General features: G+C 44.5%; 1 protein-coding gene across 3 annotated transcripts in view; it reads left to right on the top strand.

Moving 5' to 3' along the window:
* Positions 1-14,629, top strand: part of LOC106571317 (tyrosine-protein kinase Fyn) — a 72,244-nt gene that overhangs the window by 7,349 nt on the left and 50,266 nt on the right. For 2 of the 3 annotated variants that reach the window (XM_014144246.3, XM_014144248.3), the window contains exon 2: positions 8,840-8,907. The gene's annotated coding sequence lies outside the window, so the exon portion shown is untranslated. Of the gene's footprint in view, positions 1-8,644; positions 8,752-8,839; positions 8,908-14,629 lie in introns of those variants that run through there. The other variant, XM_045695647.2, reaches the window with a different exon arrangement.

Genomic DNA, 14,629 nt, shown 5'->3' on the forward strand with positions numbered 1-14,629 from the left:
TGAACTGGCCATGACCAGGTGTGTGTTGTGTTCAGTGCTGATGTAATCACATAGCTCCTGTTCTGAGCCCACTATCAGTCAGATGTGGGGCTCACGCGTGGGTTGTCGTCCTCCTAGCCTCAGAGCTCAGCAGCCGCTCTGTGCTCAGCAGCCGCTCTGTGCTCAGCATCAGCCCAATGCTCAGCATCAGCCCAATGCTCCGTAGTCACACACAACAACGATGCCCTTTGTCACAAATATAGTGTGGGGAAATGAAACGTATTTCTGTGTGTATTTGACTGTTTTTGTTCAGTTTGTGTGGTTAACACTGACACACTGACAGGCTCAAATTAACTGCTTTTTACAGATGAGTAAATGTTTACCCATGGATGAATGCAAAGTATGACAGAGCCACGAGGGATGTAAACTCAGCAAAAAAATAAATGCCCTCTTACTGTCAACTGCGTTTATTTTCAGCAAACTTAACATGTAAATATTGTAAATATTTGTATTATGAACATAACAACATTCAACAACTGAGACATAAACTGAACAAGTTCCACAGACATGTGACTAACAGAAATTGAATAATGTGTCCCTGAACAAAGGGGGGGGGGGGGGTCAAAATCAAAGTTACAGTCAGTATCTGGTGTGGCCACCAGCTGCATAAGGTACTGCAGTGCATCCTCATGGACTGCACCAGATTTGCCAATTCTTGCTGTGAGATGTTACCCCACTCTTCCACCAAGGCACCTGCAAGTTCCCGGACATTTCTGGGGGGGGGGGGGGGGGGGGGGGGGGGGGGGGGGAATGGCCCTAGCCCTCACCTCCGATCCAACAGGTCCCAGATGTGCTCAATGGGATTGAGATCCGGGCTCTTTGCTGGCCATGGCAGAACACTGACATTCCTGTTTTGCAGCAAATCACGCACAGAACGAGCAGTATGGCTGGTGGCATTGTCATGCTGGGAGGGTCATGTCAGTATGAGCCTGCAGGAAGGGTACCACATGAGGGAGGATGTCTTCCCTGTAACGAACAGCATTGAGATTGCTTGCAAGGACAAAAAGCTCAGTCTGATGATGCTGTGACACACCGCCCCAGACCATGGCGGACCCTCCACCTCCAAATCGATCCCGCTTCAGAGTACAGGCCTCAGTGCAACGCTCATTCCTTCGACGATAAACGCGAATCCGACCAACACCCCTGGTGAGACAAAACCGCGACTCGTCAGTGAAGAGCACTTTTTTCCAGTCCTGTCTGGTCCAGCGATGGTGGGTTTGTGCCCATAGGCGACATTTTTGCCGGTGATATCTGGTGAGGACCTGTCTTACAACAGGCCTACAAGCCCTCAGTCCAGCCTCTCTCAGCCTATTGCGGACAGTCTGAGAACTGATGGAGGGATTGTGCATTCCTGGTGTAACTTGGGCAGTTGTTGTTGCCATCCTGTACATTTTAGGTAGCTAATGTAATGGATTTGTCTAGATGGCACTAGCTGTATTATGCCTACACCTAGCGGATTGAAACATCACTGTTGTATCTCCACAGCATGGACATAAACTACATTTCATTTGCATGAACATAAGATTAAACAACTGAGACATAAATAGAACAAGTTCCACAGACATGTTACTAACAGAAATTGAATAATTTGTCCCTGAACAAAGGGGGGGGGGCAAAATCAAAAGTAACAGTCAGTGTCTGGTGTGGCCACCAGCTGCATTAAGTACTGCAGTGTATCTCCTCCTCGTGGACTGCACCCTCAGTCCAGCCTCTCTCAGCCTATTGCGGACAGTCTGAACACTGATAGAGGGATTGTGCGTTCCTGGTGTAACTCGGGCAGTTGTTGTTGCCATCCTGTACCTGTCCCGCAGGTGTATGTTCAGATGTACCGATCCTGTGCAGGTGTTGTTACATGTGGTCTGCCACTGCGAGGATGATCAGCTGTCCGTCCTGTCTCCCTGTAGCGCAGTCTTAGGCGTCTCACAGTACGGACATTGCAATTTATTGCCCTGGTCACATCTGCAGTCCTCATGCCTCCTTGCAGCATGCCTAAGGCACGTTCACGCAGATGAGTAGGGTCCCTGGGCATCTTTCTTTTGGTGTTTTTCAGAGTCAGTAGAAAGGCCTCTTTAGTGTCCTAAGTTTTCATAACAGTGAATTTAATTGCCTACCGTCTGTAAACTGTTAGTGTCTTAACGACAATTCCACACGGGCATGTTCATTAATTGTTTATGGTTCATTGAACAAGCATGGGAAACAGTGTTTAAATCCTTTACGATAAAGATCTGTGAAGTTATTTGGATTTTTACAAATTATCTTTGAAAGACAGGTCCTGAAAATGGGACATTTATTTGTTTGCTGAGTTTATGTTGACATGTGAAGCTAAGCGATCAGGTGAATCCCCCAAGCATCTTTGTGTTGTTTGTGCTGTAGCATTTTCACTTTAGTGCTATGAAAGTGAAAGGCCTGTGTGTTCACTTCTATAAATCTCGTAGACTCCACCCCAAAATCACTGCCGCTTGGCCATTGTTGCAGCAATATCATGGGATTAAATGATGTATGAAACCAATATGCTTGCATGAAAGCCTGTCAAAACAAGGTTGGCTCAGGCCTATAGAGATGACCATCTTGGGAATATTCCTTCAAAGGAATTCAATTAGCTGCAACTGTTTGTCTAACATCAAGTCCCCAGATCCAGAGGCAGATTGTATCACACACTCTCCTTATCAACACACACATCACTTCTACACATCACTTCTACCTGTGTGTGCGTGTGTGGTTGAGAGCATCAGCACAGCAGCAGGGCCTCTCCTAATATGGTCCTCAACGGTTTCTATTTGAATATTTCTCTACATTTAATCTCGAACTCCAATGTACCTTTCATCATCAATAAAGGCCAGTATTCAGGAGTTTTGCAGTGTAATGGCACTCTTCTGTGCAAACAGACAAGACTATATTTAAAATTATATTGCTAAATAAGTACATGGATTCTACCAACCACCAACCCACATATTCTTACCAATGCACACGTACTGAGGCAGCAATGGTAGAGTTCTCGTAACAGATTTCCGCCATATGCTGCTGTCTGCGAAACAAGCAAAATCTCAATGCTATGATCTAGGTCACGTGTCAAACTCATTCCACGGAGGGCAGTGTCTGCATATTTTCGCTCCTCCCTTGTACTTGATTGATGAATGAAGGTCACTAATTAGTAAAGAGCTCCCCTCAACTGGTTGTCTAGGTCTTAATTGAAAGGAAAAACAAAAACCTGCAGGCGCTAGGTGTCACAGGTGCAGAGAGGAGTAGGCAGTCGCAGGTTTAGAACTACTGAATTGATTTAAGCACCATAGAACAAAGCGGAACGAAACCCAAACATTGTTGTGCTCAAAATATATCTTCATAAACATAAAGGCACAGGGCGAACCCAAAGTGCAAAATATAAAATTCTCAGGAAATAGTAGAAAACAAGTAACATGTACAATGACCGACAAAGACAAATGGCAGAGGGAGTATATATACAGCGATAGAGTGAGGATTGGGACCAGGTGAGTGTAATGATGACGAGACAAGTCCGGGGTTGATGAGTGAAGGGCGTTTTCCAGCAGAAGGTTCGGCAGCAGCTAGAAGGTCCACGATGCCGAACGTGGATCTTCAAGGATACTGTACTATATTGTTGCCCTTCATTCTTTGTTGAATGGCAGGCCGTTTTCTCTCTCGGTCCCTCCCTACCTGCATATGAAAGAATATCAGTATAACATGTGGTGAGATTGGGTGATCGTGTACGTTGTGATATGTATGACTCGAGGAGGACTCAATGTTTTTTCATACGTTTAAAGGTAGATATGGCATAGATGCAGAAAGTAAACAGTACAGTGGGTCAATTCCCGTACGAATTTAAGAGTGTTGAAGCGCGAGGCTCAACTTGTCCGCTGTTTTGGTCCCGTGGCTACCACGCTGTAAAAGCCTGAAGCGAATCCGTGCAAATGCTGTGTGCGACTGTGTGAGAGCGAAGCGTTGCATCTCGCTCATCTCAATATCTTCAGTGCTGCTCGTGGCAACGTCATTTCGCTGAGTCTGCCTTTAAACACTGATAAATGGTAAACATTTGAGTTGGTTTAATGCATTTCCCCCGCCAGAATAAAGTATGAATCATGTGCTGGTGCTATCCCCAATAGGAGTATGAAAAGAGTTTACAGAACAGTATGTTTGCTAATTTATTAACGATATGTTGCCCTAATGTCAAGCGTCTGCATTTTCAGGGGAAACAAAAGTGGTCTGTTTGTTTGCTGTATGATTGTGTCCCGGGAGATTTTATGCGTCTTTATTTGTGTTTGATGTCATACATTATACATTTTTGTCACAAAGGCTCTGTTCTTTTCTGTCAAAATATGTCCCTGTGCTCTAAGCTACTACTTCTGCTGTATCAAAAGCAATGCTACACTGCATTACAAAGAAGCCATTATGCATTTATGAATTTCAGTGAGAATGTTGTTCATGCCACATTTGAGCAGATTTTCAACCAAGATATAGGCTAGTTAACCGGGAACGATTGGGATATAAGCAGATAGCCTTTTAGGCTTACCCATTGGACTGCAGTAATATGAAGCAATACTCTCCCATGTCAACATAAGTTGTGATATACAGTAGTAGTACAGCAGAACTGTATGGCAGACAGCTTCATTGCAGTCAGTTATACAGTGTCTTAGCAGTGCCTGTCTGCCCTCCATACTGTATCACTCCAATAATACTGTATAGTGATATACTGGTTTACAGTATAACAGTAAAACAGTATAAGAGGTAGCAGTTATACTGTGTCTCTGAGTGTAAGTTCTGAGTCTACATATGTTGCTGGTATATTCTGTTTATTGTGGTAGCACCACTTCACAGAGTCAAATTCCTGTACATGCAAATGTATTTGGTGAATAAAGTTGATTCTGAGTGGTGCCTGTCTGCCAGCCATGCTCCCTGCTCCTCTCTGTTGCCTCTCTACAGTGTCATTTTTCTGCAATGCTGATGCAGCTGCTGCTGGCTGGGGGGCTGACAAAGGAGACGTTTGCTCATCCTGGAATCACGAAAGCAGCCTGGCTGGCACACCAGGCCTAGTTCCTCAGTATGCCCCATTCAAATCCCCCCTCATTGCCAGGGGATAAAACAATATTGACCGAATTATAGAGCTTTACCTTTTAGGAAGCCCTGATAAAAATCAAAGGGGCCATTGTTAATGTAAATGTATTTCTCTTTAATTAGTGTAGTGGGAGAGCAGCAACAGAGCTCAAAGTAATAAGGGTTTATTTCACACATGCTTCTTCTGCAAGTTATTTTGAAGGAATCTAATTTTCTCATAATTGTGTTGTGTATTCAGTGTTGACATTTGCAAAGTTCCCCTGGTCTAGGTTAATGTGAGGTCTCATTGTAGTAGGCTACAGTGAGTCTTCATCCAAACTACCATTCAACTCTAACCTTTCATTCATTGTGATCCATTGCCTCCGCTATGTTGGTGAAATCCTCCTGCACTGTACATTTGAGGCATCCTGCCCATACACATCATCCATGGAGCCAGAGCAGATATTTACAGTGAGGATGTTTGTCCATGTTAATCCACCCTGGCTCTGTCAGTCAGATGCTGAGTCCCAAATGGCACCACATTCCCTATATAGTGCACTACTGCCCCAATGGCTCTGGTCAAAAGTAGTGCACTATATAAGGAATAGGGTGCCATTTGGGACGCTCCCAGAGAGCCTCTGTGTGAAGGCTGTCTGCTCATATACAATCCTGACCTGTCAACCAAAGCCCTGTCTGTGTTGTGGGGACTGGCTGGGGAGTGGTGGTCTTTTCTCGTGTTTAGTGCCAATACCATATCTGAGATACTGCTGTGTGATTATTATGTCTATGCAAGACATGCAATTATTGCTCAGGATGTACTGTAGATACTGCTGCTACTGAAATGGCAAAGTGACTAGTCCCTTGGTCTTTAGAGGCAAGCCCTGAAATTAACTTGGTGTGCGTTAGAGATGGTAGATGTAGGAGTATGAGATCGGCCAGGGCTGTGGCTACTGTCCCTCAGGCGGCATATGGCGTGCCCCTGCTTAGTGCCTCCCCACGCAGGCTGTGCAGGGAGAGCTACTCCCCCTCTGGGGAGCCAGTCTATCAGCCCTAGCTTTGTGCTCTGCTTTCCACTCATCTGGCCCAGTAAAGAGCGACAGTAAGAATGACTGAGCTCGTTGTGCCCTGACAGTCATGTGATCTGTGTGTGGCTGAATGGCTCCCCCCGCAGGCCTCAGCCCCAGTGCCATTATGTTTTATTGGAGGGGCTGGGGATGAAAAGAGAGCCAGCTCTGCTCTGCCCCTGGTCCCTGGACTGCGGCTTCACTCACTCAGAGAGCACGGCCTGCTGGGAGCTCGTCGCCATGGCTGCCCAGTGCCCAGACAGACAGAGACAGAGCGAAAGACAGAGGGAGGGAGAGCAGAATGGAGAGAGAGAGAAAGAGAGAGAGACCACAGAGTGGACACAGACATGAGGAATGGCTAAATGACAACTTTCTGCTGGTGTAGGGTGCTGAAAATCACGTTTTACTTCCACACATAGAGCTGTGTATTTTTGGGACTTGCTCTCAGTTTCATCCAGATATACGCCCAAAATAGGATAGCTCAGCAAACCTCTCAATTTGAAAAAAAAATGTCATTTTTAGAGTGGTGTCTGGCAGAGCAGAATACTTCTGAATGAGGCGACTTGCTTTTTTGTCCCTTTGTCTCCAAATGAGACTTTTAATTGTTTGCAGATTTTGCCAAAATTATATCCTTTTACATTTGCGTGCCATTTTATCCTTTATATTGTATACCAGCCTATTAATAGCTATCTCAGCCATCTGCCTGTGATTTCTACACTATAACAGGATGGCTTCAATATGTGATGTCATGCATCACCCAGAACAACAGTAGAGAACAATGGGTCAAGGAAAGTCTGAAGGAGGGAGAATGTCAAACCTGATTATTGCTTGTCTCTACTGGCCCATTCTCTGTTCTCTGCCAGCAATTTCTGTCTATCTGTCTGACCAGCCTCAGTCAGAGAGAGGTAATCAACTACTGAAACTGCCTCTCATATATCTTACCCACCAATTTCCTCTGGCCTCAGTATCTAAATCAAGATATATTCCATTTAGTCTGATTGTGAGTTTTCATTAGAAAAACCCTGTGTCTACAGTATTTGTAGTACAAAATGGGGGGTGCGATTCAAGTCAATTTGTATGTTCAAGCTACATAATGACTGCCTCAGTTACCTCGTACCCCTACACATAGACTCGGTACTGGTACCCCGTGTGTATAGCCAAGTTAATCTTACTCATTGTGTTTTTATTCCTCGTGATATTATTTTCCTATTTTTTTATTATTTCTATTGTTTCTCTCTGCATTGTTGGGAAGGGCCTGTAAGCATTTCACTGTTAGTCTACATCTGTTGTTTACCAAGCATGTGACAAGTACGATTTGATTTGACTGCCAGACTATTTAGACTATATACAAACTGGAGAATTACACACAGAAGACCAAACTAGAAGATAAAATATTATCTCATGCTTATTCTTATACCGGTTACAACAAAGTCAAAAACAGTTTACAGATTCAGATAGAAATACATGCATTTGATGAACAGCTCTCTGCTCAGAAGTCGACTTTGTGTGCAATGAGTTATAACAGATTTGTCTGTGGAAAATCGGATTCTGTCGTAGATAAAATACATTTAGTCAATTTTCCATGTAGCTAACCCCTGTCCCTATGGGCACGATGACTCCACTCTGAAGCCTTAGTGTCTCCTCGTTTCAAAGTGCTGGCAGGGCATGGTGCATTTGTTGTGTGCTGTTTTAAGTGGAGATTTGTGTGCAAGTTCAGCTGTTGTATTTGCCGGTAGTAGATGTTTGGTTAAATGCAGTTTAGGATCTTATGCACAACAAATTCATACAAACATATTGTACGAATTGGATTCCTAACATATCATTACACTTATCTTTTTTTTTGGGGGGGGGGGGGGTCGTAGTACACAATTGGATGACGTAGTACACAGAGAACGGGCACCACTTTCAAAACTACTGGCTGAAATTATACAAACGTTTTGGAGCATCACTTTAATGTTGTGCAAAAGGTTGTGGTTCTTCAAACCTTGTCATCTCAGTTTGAATGAATTGTTGCAGCTTTATGTTTTTGGGGTGCTTTTATCAATTATTGCTGTGATTTCTACTGAAAGGCTGCAGTGGACTCTGTCTCTGTTATGAAGCCAATATTTCCACTTGCTGGATGAAGGATTACTAGATACTTAAGATGTTGTAAGTTACTCAGTAAATAGGTTAATAATTGCTTAAAGCACACTTTGCTTCATGCATATCGTCTGTAGTTATTCCAAGTATCAGGAGGCAAAGCTCTGTAACACCTGTATGAGGCTCTTGATTGAAGGATACTTGATGAAAAACACTCTCATTCAAGCAATTTTAGGTAATACTATTTCAGCTCAGAACATTGAATGAATTAAGCCCCCCAAATCCACCTACCTGGTACAGGAAATATATAGAGAGAAATGAGGCCATCATACAGACGGATTGTTTTATTAAGCCTGGCACCTAGAGTATGTCCCACACTGCAACCTGTTGTTTACCAATGCACAGATATTGAGGTCACGGTTCAACAGAGCACAGCCTGTCACAACTTCCAAAGGCATTAGCTCTGAGGGCTGGGGCCGGGGCGGAAAATGAAATTGCAAGACCCATTTTTGGAGTGACGCTTACGGTAAATGAAAATTGGCTGGCACACAGTTGATAGTCATGTTTTATTGAACACTATAAATGAATAATTAAATGCTTTTTTCTCCCCACAGGGCCTCTGTTTTCGCAGTACACAAAGCAATGTGGAGCAAATAAAGATCCTGATACACTGAAACCAGAGGTACGTACCTCAGCGCTGCCTGCCACAATAATTACAGCTCACACAGCAGACGGGCTCACACACACACACACACACACACACACACACACACACACACACACACACACACACACACACACACACACACACACCAGCTGGCCACCGCTGGTCTGGAGTTTGTGCTACAGGCACTCCTGCTGTCCACAGCTACACTGTCTGTCTTTCTACCTCTACAAGTAGGATGATACTCATAGCAAATGTGTGTGTTTATTGTTTCTCCTGTACAGTAGGTGTCTCCCAGCTAGGCAGCAGGGCCCTAGTGCCCCTACACTAGCTCAAATCTCAGGTGACCAAGTCAGGACGAGAATATTCAGTAGCGTCCCAATTGTGTCAATCTCTCACTGTCTGGGCTGTGTAGGGTGAAAAAGGCATAGGATGTTTTGGCTTAATGGGATCTCTCTCTCTCTGTCGCTCGCTCGCTCTCTCTCTCTCTCTTCTCTCGCTCTCCCTCCCACAGTCCTCTATCGCTTTCTCTCTGTCCCTCTCTCTCTCTCTTTCTCCATGCTGCAAGCTAAAGCTCTGTGCAGGTCAGCCCAGAAAATCACCCTACCAGTAGGGTGATTCTTACTGTTTATACAGTTGAAGTCGGAAGTTTACATGCACTTAGGTTGGAATCATTAAAACTCGTTTTTCAACCACTCCACAAATGTCTTTTTAACAAACTATAGTTTTGGCAAGTCGGTTAGGACATCTACTTTCTGCATGACATTAGGAGATTGAAATTATTTCACTTATAATTCATGTATCACAATTCCAGTGGGTCAGAAGTTTACATACACTAAGTTGACTGTGCCTTTAAACAGCTTGGAAAATTCCAGAAAATTATGTCATGGCTTTAGAAGCTTCTGATAGGCTAATTGACATCATTTGAGTCAATTGGAGGTGTACCTGTGGATGTATTTCAAGGCCTACCTTTCAACTCAGTGCCTCTTTGCTTGACATCATGGGAAAATCAAAGGAAATCAGCCAAGACCTCAGAAACAAATGGTAGACCTCCAGAAGTCTGGTTCGTCCTTGGGAGCAATTTCCAAACGCCTGAAGGTACCACGTTCATCTGTACAAACAATAGTATGCAAGTATAAACACCATGGGACCACGCAGGCGTCATACCGCTCAGGAAGGAGACGTGTTCTGTCTCCTGGAGATGAACATACTTTGGTGCAAAACGTGCAAATCAATCCCAAAATAACAGCAAAGGACCTTGTGAAGATGCTGGAGGAAACAGGTACAAAAGTATCTATATCCACAGTAAAATGAGTCCTATATCGACATAACCTGAAAGACCGCTCAGCAAGGAAGAAGCCATTGCTCCAAAACCGCAATAAAAAAGCCAGACTATGGTTTGCAACTGCACATGGGGACAAAGATCATACTTTTTGGAGAAATGTCCTCTGTTCTGTTGAAACAAAAATAGAACTGTTTGGCCATAACTGTTTGGCCATTGGCCATGTTGTGGGGGTGCTTTGCTGCAGGAGGGACTGGTGCACTTCACAAAATAGATGGCATCATGAGGGAGGAAAATTATGTGGATATATTAAAGCAATATCTCAAGACATCAGTCAGGAAGTTAAAGCTTGGTCACAAATGGGTCTTCCAAATGGACAATGACCCCAATCATACTTCAAAAGTTGTGGCAAAATGGCTTAAGGACAACAAAGTCAAGGTATTGGAGTGGCCATCACAAAGCCCTGGCCTCAATTCTGTGCGAGCAAGGAGGCCTACAAACCTGACACAGTTACACCAGCTCTGTCAGGAGGAATGGGCTAAAATTCACCCAACTTATTGTGGGAAGCTTGTGGAAGGCTACCTGAAACGTTTGACCCAAGTTAAACTATTTAAAGGCAATGCTACCAAATACAAATTGAGTGTATGTAATCTTCTGACCCACTGGGAATGTGCTGAAAGAAATAAAAGCTGAAATAAATCATTCTCTCTACTATTATTCATTTCACATTCTTAAAATAAAGTGGTGATCCTAACTGACCTAAGACAGGGAATTTTTACTAGGATTAAATGTCAGGAATTGTGAAAAACTGAGTTTAAATGTATTTGGCTAAGGTGTATTTAAACTTCCGACTTCAACTGTACATGCAACTGTTCTGAGCAGTTATCCATCCAGCTTTCTCACTATCTTTCTGTTTCTTCTTCACTAGTGACATGTTTTCTATTTTATCATAATCCTTGTCTTTGCATGCTGGGCGGTTCCTGTCACGGAGGACCAGACAGTGACTTCGATGCTAAATTACTTATCAACATCCAACAGCACTCTGTTCTCTCCTCCTGAGGCAAGTCTATGGATGCATCCCAATTGGTATCCTATAGTATTCACTACTTTTGATAGTGCACTAAATAGTGACTGCAATGAAGTGGCTTTCTTCTGCTTTGCAGTGAGCTCACTTGTTTTGTGAAAATCAACATAGAGCAATCAGCATAGCGCTCAAGCCATGCTTTGGCCCTGTCAAAAGACCTGCACTCTGCAGTTTCTTCTTCCTGTGTGAAGACTGTGGAGCACAGCATAGGCAAGCAGGCAGAGAAAGGGGATGGATTGTGGTAGGAACCCCGCCGGCCAGTCCGAAGCAACAATACAACAAGCTATAAATAGAAAGGAAGCTTTTTTGGGGGCAACCGGTTTCCACTTACCAGAGTGGAAACCAGTTGGTGCACAACGTTTTCTTCTTCCAAGAACCAGCTTGAAGCTTCTATCGAGCCAGCTGAGTATTCAACAGGCTTAGCAGTTGCATACATTATGCAGGCAGATGCACAGCTGTATGCCTCTGTTCTGTTACATACTGTATGTATGCTGTCTCTCATACATATACAGTAATCCCATGATCTGGTTGAGCCATGGCAGATGGTTTGTAATGAAGTTGATGAAGCAGAGAGAGTTGTGGATGTGACTGTAACGCTTGTGGTCTGAGTTGAGATTGTGGAGAGAAACAAGGCAACATGGCGGGCCAACCCTGTGACTCAGGCTCTGGAGAGTGTCTACGTCCCAAATAGCACCTTATCCCCTACATAGTGGTCAAAAGGAGTGCACTATGTAGGGAATAGGGTGCCATTTGGGAAACAGATGGTGTGTATGAAGTAGTGGTGCCTGTCTGCCTGGTGAGTCATGACATGCTGGAGTCATCAGGAGCTCTGCAGTGGTGACATCATGGCTGTTGTGGCTGAACATAGAGAGGTACAAAGTCACCCTCACTGGCACACTGTCAGTGGAACTATAGACAGTGGGAGTTTATGGTGGGTGTCGTGTGTGTATGTGATGGTTAGTGAGAGCTGAAAATGAATCAGTCATTCCAGTGAGGTTGTTCCATGTGAAGACCTCCCATCTTTCCCCCCCCCATTTTCTTTCCTTGTGTCTTTTTCATGGTCTAATTTTTATTTCTTTTGTCGAATCTAACTGAACACTGTTCTTCAGTATGCTTGGTTTTTCATAATTGCATCACTGTCTTTAGGCCCTTAACGATGAGTATGAATTATCTGTTTTAATTAGCTACTTTCTTACACCCCTTTATTTCACCCTCAATGAATAGCTGTGGTATGGGCTTGGAACAATGTTTCTGAATTGTCCGAGTAACCCTCAAACAGTTGTTGTTTCACTGTGGTTGACTGTAAATCAGATTAGCCTGAGACACAGCAGGCTGGGCTGTGGTGGTAACTGCTAACCTATTTTAGCTGCGCTCCATTATGTTGGCACATCTGTTGACATTTTACCTCCACATTTTACATTTTTAACCTTTATTTAACCTTTATTTAACTAGACAAGTCAGTTAAGAACAAATTATTATTTACAATGACGTCGGTGTGCTGACGTTTAAAGCTCATCTCCTTCTAGTTGCATCGCTATCGCTCTGTCGAGGTGCAGCGGTGTTAAAGAAACATGAGACATCACTCTCTGTCTCTCTCGCTCTTTCTCTCTCTCTCTCTCTCTCTGCGGATGAAAGAGAAGAAAGAGGGAGAAGGAGAGGAGTTTAGCAGAGGCAGCTTAATGATCTCAGACTCATTCAACCTCTCCTTACTTTTCCTCAGTCTATCCATCTTATTTGGTGGAGGCAGGTCTGCTGGAGGAGCACACACACACACACACACACACACACACATGCATACATGCACACGCATACACACACACGCATACACACAAACACGCACACATGTGCAGGGCATGTGTGTTTGGCTCCAAGGGAACTTGGTTATTTATGCTGTGTGTCTCTGTTTTCTCTGGATTTGTCTGTTTGTTTGTTTGAAGTTAACATGGTTTAGAGTTTAGGAACTGTCTCTGTAGCTGCTGTTGCTGCACTTAGATGCTGACTATGATGGGGGAGTGCTCTGCTCTGCTGCAGGATGTGTGGGGCTGGGGCAGGAGCAGCCCCCTCATCTTTGTGTGGGTGGGTGTTGATTGTGTGTGTGTGTGTGTGTCCTGTCTGTGTCTGTCTGTCTGTCTGTCTGTCTGTCTGTCTGTCTGTCTGTCTGTCTGTCTGTCTCTGTCAGGGATTTCTGGAAAAAAATGTAAGCTAATAAATAAAACTGTTGCCGGACAAAATTACCCCAAAAATAAAATCCCATTGCCAAATAATGCTTTTTATTCATTAATGGAAATACCAGTCGAAGGAAATAAACTCATTTTAAAGGGTTTAAACACTGTTTCCCATGCTTGTTCAATGAACCATGAACAAACAATTAATGAACATGCAGCTGTGGAATTGTTGTTAAGACACTAACATCTTACAGACGGTAGGCAATTAAGGTCACAGTTATGAAAACTTAGGACACTAAAGAGGCCTTTCTACTGACTCTGAAAAACACCAAAAGAAAGATGCCCAGGGTCCCTGCTCATCTGCGTGAATGTACCTTAGGCATGCTGCAAGGAGGCATGAGGACTGCAGATGTGGCCAGGGCAATAAATTGCAATGTCCGTTCTGTGAGACGCCTAAGACAGCGCTACAGGGAGACAGGACAGACAGTTGATCGCCCTCGCAGTGGCAGACCACGTGTAACAAAATCTGCACAGGATCGGTACATCCGAACATCACGCCTGTGGGACAGGTACAGGATGACAACAACAACTGCCCGAGTTACACCAGGATTGCACAAGGCTGGACTGAGGACTAGTAGGCCTGTTGTAAGGCAGGTCCTCACCAGACATCACCGGCAACAACATTGTCTATGGGCACAAACCCACCGTCGCTGGACCAGACAGGACTGGCAAAAAAGTGCTCTTCACTGACGAGTCGCAGTTTTGTCTCACCAGGGGTGTTGGTCGGATTCGCGTTTGTTGCCAAAGGAATGAACGTTGCACTGAGGCCTGTACTCTGGAGCGGGATTGATTTGGAGGTGGAGGGTCCGTCATGGTCTGGGGCGATGTGCCACAGCATCATCGGACTGAGCTTGTTGTCACTGCAGGCAATCTCAACGCTGTGCATTACAGGGAAGACATCCTCCTCCCCCATGTGGTACCCTTCCTGCAGGCTCATCCTGACATGACCCTCCAGCATGGCAATGCCACCAGCCATACTGCTTGTTCTGTGCGTGATTTCCTGCAAGACAGGAATGTCAGTGTTCTGCCATGGCCAGCGAAGAGCCCGGATCTCAATCCCATTGAGCACGTCTGGGACCTGTTGGATGAGGGGTGAGGGCTAGGGCCATTCCACCCAGAAATGTCCGGGAACTTGCAGGTGCCTTGGTG

Source organism: Salmo salar, chromosome 15 (assembly GCF_965601325.2).
Source record: "Salmo salar chromosome 15, fSalSal1, whole genome shotgun sequence".
Lineage (NCBI taxonomy): Eukaryota > Metazoa > Chordata > Actinopteri > Salmoniformes > Salmonidae > Salmo > Salmo salar.